Below are 20392 nucleotides of genomic sequence, written 5' to 3'. Positions count from 1 at the left end.
CTTTCCAAGAGATCCCTGTCTGTTTTGTACTGGGGAGCCCAGAACTGGACACAGTTCATTTCATCTGAAGCTTGGGCTAGTAAAGACTCGTAACTGATACATTTTCTCTTAAAGTTCTAAAAAATGCTACCTGTGAATACTGCCATATTTTAAACACAATAGAGAGAATTTACTATACTCAAACGCTTCCCAAAATTTTTCACTTCTAAATTTGAAAATTTAAAATACCTACATTCACTTCTAAAATGAAAATCACTCTGGGATCATTTCCAGTGTAGCTAGCTAAATTCACAGGAAAGATGAAAACATTAGGAAGATTTTAACAAACTCTTAATTGAACTTATGTTATAACTTAACCAGTTTGCAACATGTTTTGAAAAAGACAGATTAGATCAGAAAAGAACAGATGATCATATTGGCAGGACCAGCATTCCAGGTACACTGACAAGTATATATCTCACCCTCTTTTCAGACTGAAAGGAATTGTTACATTATCTTTTTCCTCTTTGAAGTCAATGAAGAGAATTGAAAAGCTTAAAAATAATAGTCTTTCCTACTAAGTGCTAAGTTTGGAAGTACACATCATCTTGAGAAGCAGAGGAGCATTGCTGAATGATGGAAGAGAACTTTCTTAATAAGGAAGTGAGCACAGAAACTGATACCCTTCTTCAAAAGTGAATGAAATACTATATTTCAATTTTATTGTATGTTTTTATTGAGGGCAGTCCTCAACCAGGTGGTGACTTGAGCTTTTCTAATCTCAGCACAGCAGGAGAAAACGTTGGTAACCTATCCATAATTTCTTTTTCACTCAGCAGTCAGTCAAGGAAAAAAATCCTGTCACTCAATTTCCTCAGCATGGCTAATAAAGTATAGATCTTTTCTAGGAAGTACAGAAGATCAGAACGAGACCAATGATAGGGAAAACGCCCTCAGCAAAATGAGTCTGGAGAAATTCTATTCACCGTTGCTGACAAACTGCACATACAAAAGAACAAATTTGTTCTTTTCTCCCATTCAGTTAAATTTTTCATTACATTATTTAAAAGATTACATGGACAGTCCACAAGGAATGATAAAAACAATCATGATGATTTTACAATTTATTAATCTGCTAGTTTTCTATTAGAGTTATACCCTATTTGGGGCTTTTTTTTTTCCTCCTTAGAGTTGATCTTTCCCTTTGCAAGCAACCCAGTGTTGCTCTGAATGGCACTTAGTTGTTGTGGTAGTTTTCAGAAAATTGCTAGCCTGATGCAGAAATTGTTTTCCATGTTTCTACCTAGTCTAACAATTCTCCCCATGGAAATTTTATTCTTCAGTTCTAGGATAGTCCTGAACTGGCCAACTGGTACAGGCTGCAAAGCAACTGACTCAATTCACAGAATTCAGTGGCATCTTGATATGAGGCGTTTTCTGTGTGGAAAAGAAGCAGCTTGCTGTGCAAGCAGGTAACACCACTTACAAATCATTTCCATGGTTCTGCAGCCTGTACACACCTGTTGGGATCTGATCATTCAGAAGCAAATTTAAAATGTATTACATTGGATCTTAACAAGCACTTAATATAGGTAATGATTTCTGCTCTGTTTTCTGAAGGTAACTACAGGTTCTGTAGCAGTGCTTTCTCCAGTTACTAACATGATCATGATAAAGCTGTTTACAGAGACATCTTTCCTTTCTTTTTGAACTCACATTTCATCTCTGCTTTGTTGAATACAACCTTGAATTACATGGAAAAGTAATTATCAGAAGTGCCACAGGCATGCTAAAAATAACTTCCCAGCGCAGAATAGGTAGGTAGATAGGTTAATTTGCCTTTTCAAGATCTCTCCTGCTTTCTTGGGGCTTTTCCATCTTCATTGTATTGTTACTTCATTTGAAATGAATGCTTCCTTCTCTTCCACTCTAGTTTTTGCCTGAAAAATAGTCACACTTGCATTTATAATAAAGATAGACTGGAAGATCTATTCATTTTTAATGAGCTCTCCCTCTAAATTCAGTTAGTTAAAATGAAGTACGAGGAAAACCTGAACATGTCACCGTTAAGTTTGGCTGAAGCCAAAAGCATCAGTGCTTTTAGTGTGACAGAAGTTTCACCCTCAGTGTGTCAACTCAGCTGAGCTGTAAATGCTTCATACGTCTGTACCGATTCCTATTCACACTCTGCAGTGCTGCCAGATGAAATGTAACATTTGTTTTACTCTTTTCCAATACAAATACTCACTGCTGACTTCATGGTGCATGACAGAAATTTACCAGCTGGGGAAGTGACATAAGCCTACCACATTTCTGCATTGAAACAAATCAACTGATTGAAGTATGTTGGTAAAACTTCAGTTCAATTTCTGAACTGTCCAATAAAAACAAAGACCCAAGACATCAAGTCTTGAGTTGAATCCAAAAGAATGCCACAGCTGAGCCACTGTCTTCAATATAGCTTCTTTCGAAATCCTAGATTGCCAGCATGGTTACCTGGATGCAATTTTTTTTTCCTCTCTGTATGGTTCCTTTAATCTGGTGTGAACCATCTGAAATGCTGTAATTTTTAATTGAAAGCCTCCTGGTGTTGAGGTATATATATAATGATGTGAAATCCTCTGCAGGAAAGTTTTCAGAATAACTACAAATTTACTTTCATATTTGCGAGTAAAATTACGCATCACAAAGCTTATGACATGACTGACCTCAAACACTCATATTTTAGTAAATGTATGCCATACTGCCACATTCAGCTCAGTCTCTTCTAACTTGCTTTGTACATGTAAAGCACACAAGTGTGAATGAGGTTGCTATGTATTTTAGAAATATCATCTTTAGGTGACTCCTTTAGTGAATATTAATTTTAGGTGTCTTTAATATCATTACTGTAGTTACAACTTTCTATGTTTTGAAAGAAAATTCTTCACAGAAGCTAAAGATACATGTTTATCTGAGAGGAGAACAGAAAACAAAGGCTGTGTTGGATCCATTCAACCACCATAGCAGAGATAAAGCAATATTTCAAGGTGCTTCCTGTCTGCAAGTTTTGAACATTCAGCTGAACAGAAATCAGTAGTTCAGCTATCTATATATAATCTGGCATTATTTATAAACTGACCTGACTCAGAAAAGCCTAATGTCTGCTTATTAGACCTCAACAACTCAGTGCCACTAGAAAACATTGCAAGTTATGCAGTGGACTCGCAGACAGACACAGCTGTGATTTTCTGAATCCATGGTTAAGCCATGCATGAGATAAGTTGGTGTAACACTCAAATGTGGTGCAAAGTAAAGCAATAGCAGTGGGGTGGCAAAGTCTTGGACTGCAGCAAACGAAGATGAGTCCAAATGCAGAAACAAAGGAAGAAAAGCTGCTTACCTTTGGAAGGCCTCAGTTAAGCAGGGATCTCCTGCAAGATACTCTTGCCTCCACTGACAACCCTTCCATGAGGTCTGGAAACAGGTGGATCCTGGCTCCAGCCTTTCTAGTCACTCAGGCACACAACATGCACCTGAGCTCCACTGGGTGGCCCTGCCTTCCACCAGATGCTCAATCACTGCTTCAAGCCATGACTTAGCATTTCCTCTGCAGTTGGGGTGCAGGTCTGCTCCCTCAGGTTAATCATCAGAAGGCTGTTTGATTGTGAGCAGCTCTTACAGTGAATCAAACTGCTGCACAACTGACCAAATTCACGAATATCAAAATTCTTGGAGCAGTTATTTCCCTGTTCCTTTCCTCTCTTCACTACCTGTCTCAAAATTTTAGGGAATAAAGTTATAAGTATTATAGAAGCACACTTACTAAATAAGCATAAATTTTAAAAGAAAGTATAATCACAACCGTTGACTTCAGCAGGCTCCCTCCTAGGCAACTTGCAGCATTTACTCAGCCACTTACATCGCAGTTTGGCTCTATTTGTAGATCTCACACTTCTCAAGAGATGGGAGACATATTAAATGCATTTGATCATAAAATCTTAAGTACCATTTCAAGAAATTGGACAGTGCTCTGAGGATTTCATAAAAGAGAACTCCTAGAGTGAAGTAGCTGTTGCTGAACAGTTTTCAGAACAAGGAAAAGCTGCTGTTTGTTTCTTTTGTTGTTATTATTGCACACCACTTTAGTTCTTGAGTGCCAACAAAAGGAAAATCAGAATTATTATATAAAGCCTGCGGAGTGGATATACATGATTATCAAAGCTTTTTCAAAGAAAGACTTTTTCAAGAAGCCAATTTTTTTTTTAAGAAACTGAATTCCGCAACCTGTTATTGCAGAATGCATTGAAACAAAACAGGCAGAAACTGAAGCGTGAACAGGAAGGCTGATGAAGGTGACCTTAAGAAAAGCTGGCAAGGGCTGAACTGCTATGCAAGGAATCTCCTTATCATTGCATTTCTTTATTCTGTACCCAGCATATTTTCAACACACTAGTGACCAAGACCACCACAGGAAAATATTGGTAGAGAAACACACAATTACTTGGGAGATAACTACCTTTTTTGAGTAACTGCATGCAGGTGGCAATACCATGAACACAGCTGGCTCCTCCCAGCCTGTTACAGCCAATTGACCTATTTATTTCCTAAAGGGGAAAAAGAAGATGCAAATGCTTCAGTGGTGCAGAGGCAAAGTCACTTTCTAAGACAGTAGAGGAAGAAACAGAGACATGTTTATGTAACAACATCATTTTCTGTTTGTTCTGCTTTTTCTTGCTATCATCTGACAGCTCAAGTTGTCTGACAGTATTTGAGCAAAGCAGAATTCCAGAAAATGAAACAAATTCTGAGATGCATCAGATCAGCTTGTCTACAACTGCTGTGTTAGGTGACAAAGCATCTCCTACATCAACAGTAATGCACACCAACCCAGACTTCATCTCACAGTTTATTCTGTCACTGACACTGGAAATTTCAAAGGAGCAAGAACTCTCATAACTTTCAATTGGTCTCTATTTGGGATTATCACTTGCAACAGGGACAGTTTACAGGGTGGTAAAGACAAAGATGACTTAAAGTTGAAAAATACCATTACAACATTAAAAATTCCCCTTTATATTTTATATATTCACACACACACACACACACACACACACATATATATATATAAAAGCAAGAATAGCATGAACATTTCCCCCACTGAGGACATTTCTTATATGAGATGGAATTTCTCATTTCTCTTTCTTACATTTAAAAAAGTAATTTAAGGAAAAAGCAAGAAGACAATGATTAAAAACCAGCAGATGCATGTCTTCAGGAGCCAGCTTTCTGCTTATTCCTTCAGTGACCAACTAAATAGTACCTCAGTCATTGCCACAACACAAATTATAGTATGTACTTCAAAAGAAAAATAATACTTATTCCCTGGCTTGGGTCCTATCTGACAAAATATTGTTAGAAATATCTCTTTCATCAGGACATTCCTAATGTGTTATTTTCCCCTATATTCCCCTATTATAAAAGTAGAGTTCTCAGCCCACATCTAGCAGGACTGTATATACTTCCTGACCAGGATTTTGTAGATGGATGGATTACACTCTTAAAGCATAAATTCAATGGCATTATGAGAATTTATGCATAAGTTGCTTGAAAAATCATGCAGACATCAGGAAGCAGACATCAGGAATTCTCTTGCAACAACAGTAATCACAATGGACTTGTTCTTACCACACTATTTGCATGTCCATTGTGCACTATTTTTTGCTGTTTACATGTGCCTTTCTGTTGTGTGAAAGGACTAACAGGAGATGAATACTGAAAATTTGCCAGTTGCTTCGATGAACCCAGACAAAAGCCCTGATAGTTATTTAGCCATGCAGCTACTACTGCAGAAAGGAAGGCAAATTTGTCTCTTGCTCATGCAGTGAGAAGGGGAATACCTCAGTAAAGCCCTTAGAGTTTTTTTAATTTATGTTCAAGCAGATCCAGAAAAAAAAACAAGCATGCTTTTTTGTAGTACTGTTTCTATATACTCTTAATATCAAGTCTTACTTTGGAATATTATTCTGCCACTGCGTAAAGACATGATGCAAACTAATGTATCTGAACTCCTCCTAAATGATAGCATGTTTGTATTTCAGATTGAGGCAGAGTATTTTTGATGGAACATTACCATGAGAGAGCCTTACAAAAACAGGTGCAAAATTGCTAAATTTATAGCCCCAAATTGATACGTGACAGACACAGTTATTCACAAACATTAGGACTCTTCTTTTCTCCTTGAAAACACATTCAGGGCACTGTTTTCAGATTAGCACAGCTACTTTGTTTCCATGACTTTGCAAAAGCTTTCTCATTTTAAGCTATGGGAACTGAAGCAAAGAGCTGTACTTAATATTTCAGCCCTTACTCGAGATTAATCACTGCTAAACTAGCTGAACACATTTAGGGAAATAGTCTAGTTGTACATAATGAGGATGGGCAGAAGTCTAAGGGAAAAAAAAAAAAAAAGAGCAGCAGCTCCTTGATAATCTTAATGCACACCTTTTCTACAGGCTCAAAAAGCATTTTAAAAATCAACTTATCTTTTCATGACCATTATAGCCTATAACCTCCAAACCTGTAGAACATTTTTTGTGGTGAAAGACTTATTATCATGTTAGTGGTATCATCTTTCAGATGTGTGTAATTACAGTAACATTCAGCTCTATGGAATAGCTGCTGAAGAAGCAAGTTTTATGGCCTTAAGAGACAGCTAAACATACAGTGCTACCTCACCAGAATTCAGAGCAAATTAAGCTTTCCTTACCAGCAGCAGAGCTCATGAAGTTTGCTCTCCTGCACACTTCTCTCACAACTGGGTGCTTTAACCCAAGTCTTGCCCAAGTCCTTATTCCTTGGTGGCAGCTCTGGCACCCAGTGCTCCCCTTCATAAGGGTGTTTCGCAGAGATTTTTTCCTTGAACACCATTGATTTTGAAGAAACTTGTTTGACTATATCTTTTTACTTCTTCCTCTTATAAATTTGATTAAAATTAGCCAACAGGGAGAGAAACAGATTGGAGAGGTAATCTGAGAGACACACTGATGGATAATGGGAATTCATTAGTATTCTTCCCTACAGAAACTGAGCAAAAACCAGCAGTAAGACAATTCTGCTAGTACAATGGATAGCAGTATCCAATATGCCCTACTTTATTTTCTCTTGATTTGCACTCAGCAAACTACTCTCAGCTTGACTGCATAAGTCAGTTCTTTGACAAAATGAGCACTGACATACAGACATAAGCCAGCGGCTATGTACAGCAGCATCCCAAACTTTTTAAGATACTACTTGAAATGTTAATTGCTATTAACACACATACTTTTCCAATTATCCATAAGATTAAAACACTGCCTCTGTTTAGACAAGAATATCAGTGGTTTTATTGTCACTCCCCTGACACAATTGCTATTCAGGCCCATGAAATTTTTGTTTGTGCACTCAGTACTCTGTTACTGAAATCAGTGCCTCCATATGTACCAAGGTTAAGGAGTTATTAATTGATACTGCTTAAATTTAAATGCTCTGGATTTTTATTGTCGTAGTTGTTAAATCCATCTGCTTAAGCAAGCCTTATGGTTGGACCCCGCACACAATTCTCTCTCTACTAGCGAATGAAGGAGACTTACAGAGATGCATCAGGAACAACAGGGTGTGAGGAAGGATACCTCTGGCTACCTAACACATCAGTGGGCAACTTTTGAAGGCAAGATGATAGAAGTGCTTTAGGAGTTTGATCTTCACTCCTTCTGAGATCATGACATGCCTGTCATTTGTCAGCTAAAATAAAGTAAAATCATCCCATGGAGTGAAACGTGCAGTTCATGCACTACAGAAAAGTACTGCTATATCACACCACGTGTCTGAGGAGCTGAGCCTAGAAGTAATGGGACCAGCTTTCAGAGTTCCTAAATATACAGTTTAATATCATTAACAAGTGGAGAGAAGAAATCCCATCCCAATCTTCAATAAGCATGTGAAATAAAGCAATTTTTTTTACTCATTACAGCCTGACACCATCCCTAAATTTAATAGAGAAAATAATCCACTAAAACTATAGTTCTTAACTATGCTTTAACAGAAAAAGAAAAAATCTATCCATGACCAAACTCCAGACATAAATACAAGAATAAAAGTAGGACCTTTGGTGGCACCTCCTACTCATCCGGTACACAATACAGCCAGCATGGAGAGTCATATACTTCTGTATTGTGGATCTGCAACTAAAAGAATACAAAATCAACTAATATCACTGGACAAACTAACTGAAAGCTGTGGGTGCATGCTGTTTTAAGACAAGTCTTTGAGATACAGAACGCAACACAAGCTGCAAGTTTTCATTCTTTATCTGACTGCCCATTCAAAGCCTCAGCTATAAGCTTAATCCGGATACATTTTCATGACAAAATGTACACAGAAATGAAACATTGACATGATCCCTGCAAAAATATCCTGTGTAATGCACTGCCATTCCAAAGAAAATTCTTTCAGAAAGATTTGCATCTGCACAAATATATTTTTCTCTGTTAAGATAACAAATAAGCTTTTTAAATGCAAATAAACATAGATAGCTACAGTTAATATAATAAAAATAATTTTAAATGGTCCTAAACTGATTACTCAAAATACAGAAAATATATGTGTTATATTAATTAGATTCTAACACAATCCTCTTTCATCACCATTCACTTCAGTACTGTCCAACTAACATGAGAGAAAAAGCCATTTGCAAGTTTTCACAGCCCCTACATTCTGCTCCTGACCTTGACATACTGGTCTATGCCACATCCTAAACTTGGTTCACACCAGTTTTAGATTATACTTCAAACTGCATGCCATTAAATAAGGTCTCAGGTGTGTTACTCTTCAGTTTTATGTGACTGTGTATCAGCACATCAAGATGCATCAGACTGTGCCAGCTTGATACCTGTATGAAAGGGGTAACACAATGGAAAGCGCAGTAATGACAGCAGAGCAGCAAGGACCTAGGCTGCAGCAAGTGAGGACTTGCTCAAATACAACAGCTGTGGACACAAACATACAAGAAAAAAGCTCCTTACCTTTGGAAGGCCTCAGGTAGGCTGGGATCTCCAGCCAGATGCCCTTGCTTCCACTGCCAACCCTTCAATGAGGTCTGGGAAGGGGTGGATCCTGGCTCCAGCCCTTCCGGTCACTCAGGCACACTGCATGCACCTGAGCTCCCCTGGATTGGCCCTGCCTTCCACCAGGTGCTCAATCAGTGCTTCAAAGCATGACTTAGCATTTCCACTACAGAGGGCATTACGAATTTTCAGAAATTCAGCTAAAACCCAATACCCGATTACCTTCAGATAAAATCCATGGATCTCTGAATGATTGTATTTTTCAGTTCTACTATTGAAATACCTTTGCATGCTGGAATCAAAAGCTTCCTTGTCAGACTGTTATTCCTGTGATAAACAACACTCAGCATCATAAAACAAACAACAGTTCTACCTTAAGGTATAGGCAAAGACAAGCAAAATGGAACAAGAAAGCAGAAAATCATGGATAACTGCTTTCCAACCTTTTACTAGCCTTTCCAGTTTCTCCTTTCAAGCTTTCACTAGCTTTGGCAGGAGGTTTGCATTCCTAGAGATCTCCAATGAAACGCCATAAAGTATCAGGTAAAGACAGGGGAACCTGTATTCCTGGATTTGTATACAACTTTATACTGGTAGCACTTACATCCTGTGCTTATTTAGATATGGTAATACAAAACCAGAAATATGGAGGGTACTTTTGGGACATCAGATTCATAGCCATACTGTATCTATTCGTACCACCACCATGCTTTACTTCAACAGATTCCATCTATTACTCTATTTTAATTTAGCTGTTGGCCTGCCTGAAGAAAGGACTCATTAGAGAGCACACTGTCCACATAGCTGTCTTCCTAATGAGCAGTGGTTTGTTACAAATCTCTGTATAGGAGAATTAAAGCTATACTGCATGTCTTCAAACATGTTAAAAAGACTAAAACCGGAAAACCTGCACTTACATTAACTCGTTAACACAAGAATTTGAGAAGATATTCCCATTTTGAGATCAGATGTCTATAGAAAATGGACAGCCTGTGACACTGGATCTCTTCCTAGTTTCCAGCTTTTATTCCACAATAAGAGCAGCTGAAAAACAGGCAACATTTCCATGTAAACTACAGTGGAACAAGTTGATTTAGAGGTTTCAACACGACAGTTTCTTACAATGCAAGCCACACTATTAAAATTTTGAAATCGCCTATGCTAACACAATCTGAGGTTCTTGTGCTAATTAATTAAAAATGACATGATCAGAAGACAAATTCACTTAAAAGGACAGCATGCATTGATACCAGAACCAAGACATGGACTGTCATATCAAGCAAATACTTCAGCACAGGGATTACACAGAAGATGTCAAGGACATGAAGGGTTTTGGTCCAAAACTTGCAACTATTTCTGTTTTACACTGTCTTTGAGAGCTGCATCACAGACACCTGGCAGAAGAGGAAGCAAAGAGACCAGAAGAGATGAATCTGCTGTATGGCTTATAGGGTATTTTGTGAGTTTATGAGAAAATGCCCTCCCTCCCCAAACATTTGCAATAGCTAATGTGCCTATTAAGATCCTGTTCCTGTCAGATTCTACTGTCATTTGGACTTCTATTTTTAAAGCATATAATTAACATTAGGCTGTATTTTAAAATAAAACAAGCAATCTACAAGATCGTATTCTTGTAGTTATTCCTGCAACTATTTCTGAACTTAAAGAGCACATTTTGTTTTCTCAATTTTCAAACTGGCTTCTCCTGTACAGATAAGTGTTTGCAAACAAAAAGTAGGACTAGCAGTAAAATCCAGAATCCTATTTCTAAGCTACAGAAAATATTCAAGAATTGAATTCATTAAATAACTTAAAATTTTTAACTGCTTTTTTGGTTCTCAACTGGAAAGAAACAAGATTTGCAAGTGCCATAAGTGTGTGAGGTGGAAAAATCTATCTGTGCTGCTCACATTCAAATTTGTTCTTAGTTCTCTAAAGGCGCAAATTTCTGTCCTTAAAAATTAGTATGCACAGAAACAGTCTACACACTGTGCTGCCCTGGCAGTTGGAAGGCAGGCAAGCAGATGGGACACAGTTATGTAGTAAAATGAACAGAAGATAGATTGCCATTCTTCATTACAAATTTAGATTCCCCTGTCTGGGGAGCATATTCACAGCAGCTTAGCGGGGTACAGTTGTGAGTGCAACTCGCACCAATAGGAAATGCCCTGTTATATTCATAGCTACTTTTGAATAGTTATTGACCCAGAGGATGTGTTCTAGCACAGAGACAGCATCACTCAGCCATATGGTGGTACTGCTCAGGATATTATTTCATTAATCACCATTCAGGAAACAGTACTGGCTCAAAAAAACAGATGCTAGAGACTGGAACAGTGTTAGGGGGCAATACAAAGCCAAGCAACACATAGGTCACCAAGAGTGACACCACCTCATAAACGCATTTCTATATCTGCACCTTGGCTTCTTGACTGTAATCACCCTTATTTCTTGTCAGCACAAGCAAAGAATCTGAGCTGCATCCGGAGAATCTTGAGACAGCATACATAACAGCCCTGCCTCAAGAATGATTTTATTGCAGATCCCCTAAAAAGTATTTTTAGTTTTAATTAAGCCTTTGGAAGTGTGGTTAAATGGGCACTCACTGCTTGGTGCATGGATTGGATAATATCTACTGTACAGAAGCCTTTTAATTTACCAGCCTCCGTTAGATACTGACATGTCCACTGCAATGGAAAATTTGTCATAGAGATGAAGATGTCAGAGTTTGTAAATGCCAAATGACCTGAAAAGACCCAAAGTGAATGTCTCATCTTATGCATATACCAGATTGCTGTCCTCTGTTCTCAGTTTGTACGTACAGTGTTTTCCATCAGATCATCTATTCATCAATGCTGACATCAGTGCAGAGTGCAGATACAGTAGCATTGGTGAGTGACTGCTTAATTGTAAAAGCCACCTCAACTTCCACAAGTTTCACTAAGACAAAAACATGCAAAGAACCCATGACACCAGGAACCCAAGTGCAAGCAATGATGAATCCTTCCTGACAAGATGCCCATACTTAGATGCCTGCAGGACCAAGGTAAAAGATGGCAAGTAAGAGTTACATATGCATAAGCTCAGTCATCTCTGCAAGGAGCTAAACATTTTCACCAGTTGGAATATTTTCTATTGTTTTTCAGTATTAAAAAGCCTGTTTTATTTCCAGCTGGGAAGAAGGCCCAGGATGTTATATACAGAGGCCTGAGAACAAGGGATCAAGACCCTGAGTCTTGCCTGGCTGCCAGGAGACTTCTGTAATGGTTTAGGTCTGTACTCAGGCCACCAAACCCAAATTCCCTTCCTGTCTGCTATGACTGTTTTTGTATTGCCCCTAAGGGGCCAGAACTCAACTGGTCTGGGCAAAAGGCATCAGAATTACCATTGCGACACCAGTTATTTGAGGCCCGAGAAGGGCACAAAGCAGGTAGTGTGCACAAAGCCTTAAGGGTTGTCCTTAATATATGGCCAAAGTTCCACATAATGGTTAGTTTACCGTTTAAATGTCAATAACTCTAGTTTTCTTTGATTTGTGCTGTAACAAATTCCAAAATAGCATCTGTATTGGACTACAAGCACTCTTAGGAACATGGCTTTACAAATTCTATGTAAAGTGAAGTCAAACATATTGTGCATATATATTATTCAGAAGCCATAAAACAGGGAAATCCAAAACCCAGTGAAAACAATAGAAAACCTATCTTTCTTTCACTAGACCAGAGAATATCAGACTGAGCTAAATTCCTGTCAGTTTTTAGACTGCCACTGGATCACTAAAATGCATGAAAACAGATGAGATCCAACTGCAACTCCTTGTCTTCAGAAATTGTTCTTTCTCAATCCTTAGTGAAATTCTAGCACTCACGGGACTCTCTCGTATCCATTTGTTGAAATATTCCACCTAAATCTGTGCTTCCAGTATCGCTTTGCCAGCTTCTGTTTTCATATTATTTAACAATTCTCCCCCCCTCCTAACTCTCCTTTAGTTCTCTTTTCCAGAATAGCTTTAAAGCTATTCATTTCAATAGTCTTTCTGCTTCATTAAGTTCAGCCAATAAGGATACAACTATGACAGATTTGAGATTTCCTGGGGTACAACATTTTAATGCCTCAATTACCTTCCTGACCGACCAGTTCCATTTGCTGAGATTGTCGAGATCACTATGGAGACAGGAGCAAAAGCTGTGCCAAAGAGCTGACAGATTGATTATTCATACATTTTTAGAGATGCATTCGTCATGAGACTTGTTTGAAGATCTCAAATTTAGCCCAAAGGGACCTCCTGCTGGCTTTACATCTCCATAGAACAAATATAAACATTTTGTGTTTGTGGAAGCAGCTCTATTTGAATAAATTCTGGTTTGCTTCAGCTGAACTGTGGCACTACTTCAGATGGTAATTGGAAGCTGTCTCTGCACTAAGAGTATGTAAGAGATCAGTACCTGTTCTGTTGAGAACTTAAATTCTCAGATCTGCTGGACAATCTGCCCTTGTTTACAGCTCTGTTGTGTAGACTGCTGTGCTCTGCTGCCACCAACGTATAGCACAAGAGGCACAAAAAAAATTGGTGCCTCACACACTGTTCTTATCTGTGATCTCTAAGATCCTGTAAGCTTAACACAGGGGCTTATCAGTACCTGGATGTAAGACTCACGGGACAAATCCAGTTGGCAGTGATAATGAAAGCTGGAAATTCGGCTAGCAGGGGCCTCTCGCAGTCTTTCACAGAGTAGCTTGGCTTGCAAGCTTATCATGTCTCCTCATAGGGTTCCTGTCAGTCACAGACCCCCCAGTCAAGATCCCATCACAAGTGATAGTGGGGGACTACATACCATCAGGAAACTAGCAGTTAATGGTGTTTGATCAAATAAATATACTGCCCATAAATATACTTTATCACCAAAACAGCTGGAACAGAAGGAATGTGCTATTTACTAAATGAAAACACTGACTGTAACATCCTGGGTTTTCCTTCTCAGCCTCAGCCAGACTGAAATATGCTTTGATTCCAAGAGACGATGAAATCATAGCACCAGGTGGGATATCCACGAGTTGTACCCAAAAAAGAAGCCTGTACTAAAAGCTGCTTAATTTTTGGTGTTGCAACAAGGAGACTTAGCTGCTTTATTTTGTGCTAGTGCCTCATAAATTGTCATACCCTATCAATTCCCCACCACTAACATCAACAGCAAGTTTCTCACCAACTATAATGAACAGAGAATCAATCTTCACTTAGCAATTGCACACAGAAAACCACACTGAGTTGAGTAGGGTTGGTACTGCAGAGTGCTCTGACTTAGATTTTTAGGCTATTTGCTTTACTCTGATATCTGAGTGCCTGAATTCCAGTGTTTGTCTTGACACCTGTTTGAACTACATAAAGATCTTTTACAGAAAATTTTCAAAGATAAAATTACTTGTGAGCAATCTCACAGGATTTGAAATGCTTTGCAAAAGCAGTGAACTAAAGGCACCTTTAGCAACCTAATACTCACTTTGTATCACCACACTCAAAGCCTGAGAGATGAGAATCATACATTCATATTGGTACCCAGGTTCTACTGTATTAACAAAAATATTTTAATATCCTTTGTTTGGAAACCATGACAAATCTGATACAAAATGCGTTTACTTCTAGATTCAACTGCAGAGATATAATGTGCCATTTTCCAAATTTGCTGAGAAAAAGGGGGAAAAAGACTTAGCTTCACAAAAGAAAATTTAGTGCAAATCAAAAATAAATTAAAAAAAATTATCAGCTTATCCTCATAATGAGAAAAAGGGGAAAAGAGATAGAAATGCACATCTTTGGCAGCATAACAACATTAGCTAAAGGACATCAAATAATCAATTAGCAGTGCCAAGCCTTTGATTCAATTTCACTATGAGTTTTGCATTGCAAAACAGGCTTGTAAAATTAATGTTTTCACATCATAAAATTTGTTCTTCCATTAAGTATCTAAAAATGAGCTGGGGTCCTTCTGGGTTTACATGTTGTTGGGCACTGGCAAAATGAAAGGGGAGATTTTCAAAGACAAACGAAATTTAAGCACCCAGCTCCAGGCTTTCGGGATGACTTCCAGCAGGAGCCAAGTATTTAATGACTATTTATGTAGGAGAAAAAAGATGTCATACATTCAGTGAATCATGACTATAAGATACCTTCCCTGCAGTTGTGGCAGCTTCTGCCATATTCCTCAGAAGGAGGTCTAGTCAGACACACTGCTCTATTTAGACCACTGAGACACTATTCTTCCAAAACCCTTTTCAGCTGTTTGCCCTGTCCCTTGCTGTCGCTGCAGCTTGACAACACATGCATACACACACACCCCCTAAAGTTTCCTGAAAAAAGAAGAGCAATTTTAAAAATCCTCACCATCAATAACATTTATGTCAATATAGTTATTGGGAAGGATTTATGTTTGAGAGCAACTTCATGTAGATGCAGACGCTGGCACACCAATGATGAAAATTGCCTCCAGCAGAGCATGGTAATAAGCAGAAGAACCAGGCTAGGGAATAATCCCTTCCAACTGCCTGGGAAGAAGCAGAGCCAAACACAGCACTGTGGCTGTGCAGCTGCTCCCAGGCCAGGTGAAACAGTTTGTTCCAGGTGCTTCCAGACCAGGATGCAGTCAGGGCTGTGTGTAAAGCAGTCTGACAGCCTCCAACTCTGAAAAGAGAGATGGAAAACTTCAGACAATTGAGCAAGAAAGTAAAATCCCCATTTCCTTCAATCTATAGTTCATGCCCCTTCATTACTGCTGAGAGCATGACAACCCACCTGTGATAAGATAATATGGAAACTGAATCTACAGCTCTCCTTCAGAACAACATGCTTGATATATATATATATATATATACACACATTTATTTTTGTATGTTATCTTAATCTACTTACATTTTCATTTCAGTTCCATTTGATTTCTGTGAAGCAATTTTTAAAAAGCCTGCTTTTCGTTTTACATTGTGGTGAAAGTAGTTTTTCATACTATAACACAAACTAAAACCATTTCAGAAGGCTCTACAATAAAAATCCTTACAAGTAATACTGCTGATCAGAGAACTTCTAAAATTTAAAAAGAGAGTTAGCCTTCCATCTAAGACTTGGAAGCAGTATTGCATAACCTTCCAGCTGAGACTGACGGACAATGCAGTTCACAGCAGCAAATAGTGGGAAGGGGAGAACTTTCTCAGGAAAACAATGGAGTGTAGAAGCTAGCTTTTCAACAACAGCGTTGAAATTTGTAATACTTTGTAATACTGGCTGTCATCGAGTTCTTCTATTATCACACTGATCAGCTGAATCCATCTCAGTTTACACATTTGGCTAATTTCTACACAGATGACAACGTGATTTATTAGTCAGACACTGATGTACATGGCACAACTCCAGCCAGGAATGGAAGCACTTGCTCTTGTAACTTCTAAACAACAGAACCACTGCAGCCTGGAAGGTCAGGCACTGAGCAATACTGCCAGGACAACAGATTTACCCAACACTGCAGAAGCAGTTGTAGACGCATACAGCAGTGAGGAAGGAAAAGCTAAAAAATATGCTGCAGTGTTTGATGCTCACTTTAGGACAGTCTTAGATCCTATCACCAAAAAAAGTAAAAAGGTACTGTACAGCAGTTGGTTAGTGCAAGCACCTCACCTGTCAGTGTTCCTGAATCAAATATATTCAAATAAACAAGCAAATCCCAAGCAAGTTGGGATTGCAGAATGAGGCCTACAAAAGCATGCAAATTAAATTATGACAAGGTTACTTTTCAATAACATTCTCATTTCTTGAATAATCAACAGGAAATTCAGTACCAAATACTAATAGAAAAGCTTCTTACAAGATGTATGCATCACTGCTGCAAACCAGCAATTCTGACAGAAAATACAGCAAAAACGAGCCAAGAGAGTCAATCTGAACCAATTGCTGAAGATGCAGAAAAGCTGAGCCAGCTGTGTGACTTCATTACAAGATGTAATAGCTGACTCATTATTCTGATTGTTTTTAGAAATAATCATTTAAAAATTCATTAAAAGTACAGCATTCTTAATATTCACATCAAGGAATGAGGTAACCTGTTCTCACACATAAGATCCTCCCCCAGACTACTGTAAAGCAAAGTAAAAGCAGGAAATTAAGGAAACCACTTGTCTGAGATACAAACACCACGTGACAGAAGTGACCCTTCACAGGGCTGTCTGCACTCCTACTGGTTACACTGACTTATACAGACTATTGTTAGGACTCTGAATTAGAGCACAAGTTCTAAACAAGAAAGTGAGGTTTCAAGGCAACCTCCCAGTAGAACAAGTAACCTAATTAGTCTAAAGATGAGGTATGATGGATTTATGAATGGTAGTACATATCACAAATTCCTATCACAAGAACGACCTGGTTTTAATCACAGCAGAATCCCCTTTTGGTTTTGCATTGTTATTAGTCAGGACTAATTTCTTGGCATGTAACATTAAGTACTTCCACTTCTACTTCCACAGCTTGACTGTGTTTAGTTAAAATTACCAGTCAGAAACATGCTTGCATATGGAACAGTTAAATTAACTTACCTCTTTTCACTGTTTTGCACCTTCACCTCTGGAGAGCAGGGATATTGAAGACAGACGGCTCTGAAAATCAATTTAGCACCAAGTAGGGCAGAGAGTTCACTTGATTTGTTAATTCCAAAGCTCGCTGTTAAGGGACACTTTTTTGGTTGACTATTTTTAAGCCAAGCAGGGGGAGTCAAGCTGTTATGACTATCAATCTAAACAGAAGAATGAATATACGCTGAACCCTCCATTATAAAATGCTCAATAACTAATTAAAATCCTACTCTAAGAACTTGAGCTTTGATTTATATGTAAAACTCTTTACACTCAGTCACTCTAAATTCCCCATATGCTTCACATACTTTGGGAAAATATAATAAAGTCAAACATTTGCAGTTCTGTGTAACAGGAAAGACACTGTTTATAAAAGTGAACTTGTGTTACTTTTGTAAGCATTAGGACACATCCCTTACTTATTGCTTGGTGACCCTACCTGTGCTGCAGGTAACACTGAAAATAAGATATTATTACTCTTTAACTTCCTAAATGCTTTCCTGAGACCATCTTGTGATTTTTCTCCTGTCACAAGTTACACTCAGATTAGGAGGTTTCTGAATGCCTGTAAATAAGGAAATAGTGAATTAATCTTATAGACATCCATTTTATGTAATTTTGCTTCTGTTAATGCTGTCTTTCTGACTTTCTAGTAACCTGGAAAAGTGGAAGTGGAGGCACGTGTCAGTGCGTGGAAATGGTGCTTAGAGAACAACTGGAATTTACCTGGTATGCAATTCCCATAAGATCATACTACTGTTTCCGCACAAAAATTCTTATGACTAGAAAAATAGTGCAGAAAACCATGTTTTTGTATAAAAAGCTGCCTCTGATAAAAGGAGGATAAAATTTCTCCATGAAAAGATATATTTACGCCTGAACAAATTTACCGTTTTGCCCAGAGGGAGAACTTCATTCATTTACACCAGCAGTAAGAGTGTTGCCTGGCAGAAAGAGCAAACTGTACACTGGATCAAATTTTTACATACTTGCAAAACTATCAGTTTTCATATTAAGTGAAAATTGGTAGTTTTATACAGCTCTGTTTCAATATTCTTCATCACCATGAGGCCAGGGACCAGAAATCCCAAGGTCAGGAACAAGCCTCAGTTTCAGAGTCAAAAGTTCAGAATGACCTCTTACAAAAATAGCCATCTTTTCATTAGTCCCTCTTGGTCTCCTGGAGTTACACTGCTTTTTCCACAGTGAACCACTTAAACACTTCAGATTAAGAAACCAAATAATATCAGATATTACAGGTGGAAATGCTTTTCTTCCCACTAAGTCTCCTAAGTCTTTGAAAAATTAACCAAGTGGAAGCTAAAATAAAGAATGTCTAACTACACCATTTACCCAACATAGGAGTCTGCAGAAAAATCAATTTGCATCTATTATTAGAAACCTAAAACATTCTGCATTGACAGTGGGTGCTTATAAAGCATCTGACACATTCCTCTTGAAAGGAGCATGTCTAGGGCTTCGCAGATTTTCCATGACTAGGACTCCTCAATGTCAGGATAACGGTACCCATATCTTAATACAAATCCCCTCAATACAACTTAACAAAAGGCTTTAGCTGACAGAGCTTAAGTCACTTCATGTTACAGTCACCTCATGGTGACCATTTTGCAAGAGAAAAATACTACAGAGTCAAGCAGCCAATGCTGACCTCAGTGAGTTTTCAGTAAGGCTCTCATGCAATTTGGGCTCCCAGGAGAGTTGACAGTTATGTCAAAAGCTGTGTTGGTTGTGTTCTTGTGTTGGGCTTGTGTTGGGCTTGTTCAGCCTGGAGAAGAGAAGGCTGCGGGGTGACCTCATTGCAGCCTATCAATACCTGAAGGGAACCTACACCCAGGAGGGGAGTAAACTCTTCAAAAGGGCTGATAACAGCAGGACTAGGGGAAATGGTTTTAAGTTGAAGGAGGGAAGATTTAGGTTGGATGTTAGGGGGAAGTTCTTTACTAGGAGAGTGGTTAGGCCCTGGAACGGGCTGCCCAGGGAGGTTGTGGATGCCCCGTCCTTGGACGTGTTTAAGGCCAGGTTGGACGGGGTCCTGGGCAACCTGATCTGAATGTGTATGTTTGGTGGCCCTGCTAGGCAGGGGGGTTGGAACTACATGATCCTTGGGGTCCCTTCCAACCCGGGTGATTCTGTGATTCTGTGATTCTTCAACTACAACAATATTTCGATTTTTTTTTGACCATCGGTTGTTTGAGGCTTTTCTCTTTGGGGATGCCCAGACAGCAAACTAGCTGTCTCAAGACCTAGGCACCCAAAAATTAACTGGTTACTTTGCTGGTTTTCTGTCCTGAGAAATAACTGAACTTTAAGTGAAGTTCCTAAATGTCCCAGATCATCAGAGTATTGGTATGGGCAGTACAAGATCTCACATTCCAAATATAAACTAAAAAGCACAAAAATTGAGTATTTACACGTATCTGCTTTGAGTAATATAAAATACAGAGCAAAGTCTTAGCCTCCAAACCTTAAGAGATCTTTGGCTCAGAGAACACCATTTGTCAGGAAGACAATAGCAAAGAGCTCATCTGGAGGACAAGATGGTTACTTTCAAAGAGCCCCAAGCAAGGCAGGCTGTTTCTGGGCCACAGAAAATGGCGTGGCAAATCCAGGCCTCTCCTTTATTGAAGGAAATTTAAATGCATATAAACCTACTTCTCTTGGTAGAGACGGTCTGAACTTCCAGTGCTGAAGTGGAGCTGTTG

The sequence above is a fragment of the Lagopus leucura genome, unplaced genomic scaffold (assembly GCF_019238085.1).
Source record: "Lagopus leucura isolate 7727_CA_CO unplaced genomic scaffold, USGS_WTPT01 Super-Scaffold_100021, whole genome shotgun sequence".
Classification (NCBI taxonomy): domain Eukaryota; kingdom Metazoa; phylum Chordata; class Aves; order Galliformes; family Phasianidae; genus Lagopus; species Lagopus leucura.
The sequence above is the reverse complement of the archived record's forward strand: the minus strand, read 5'-3'. Positions refer to the sequence as shown.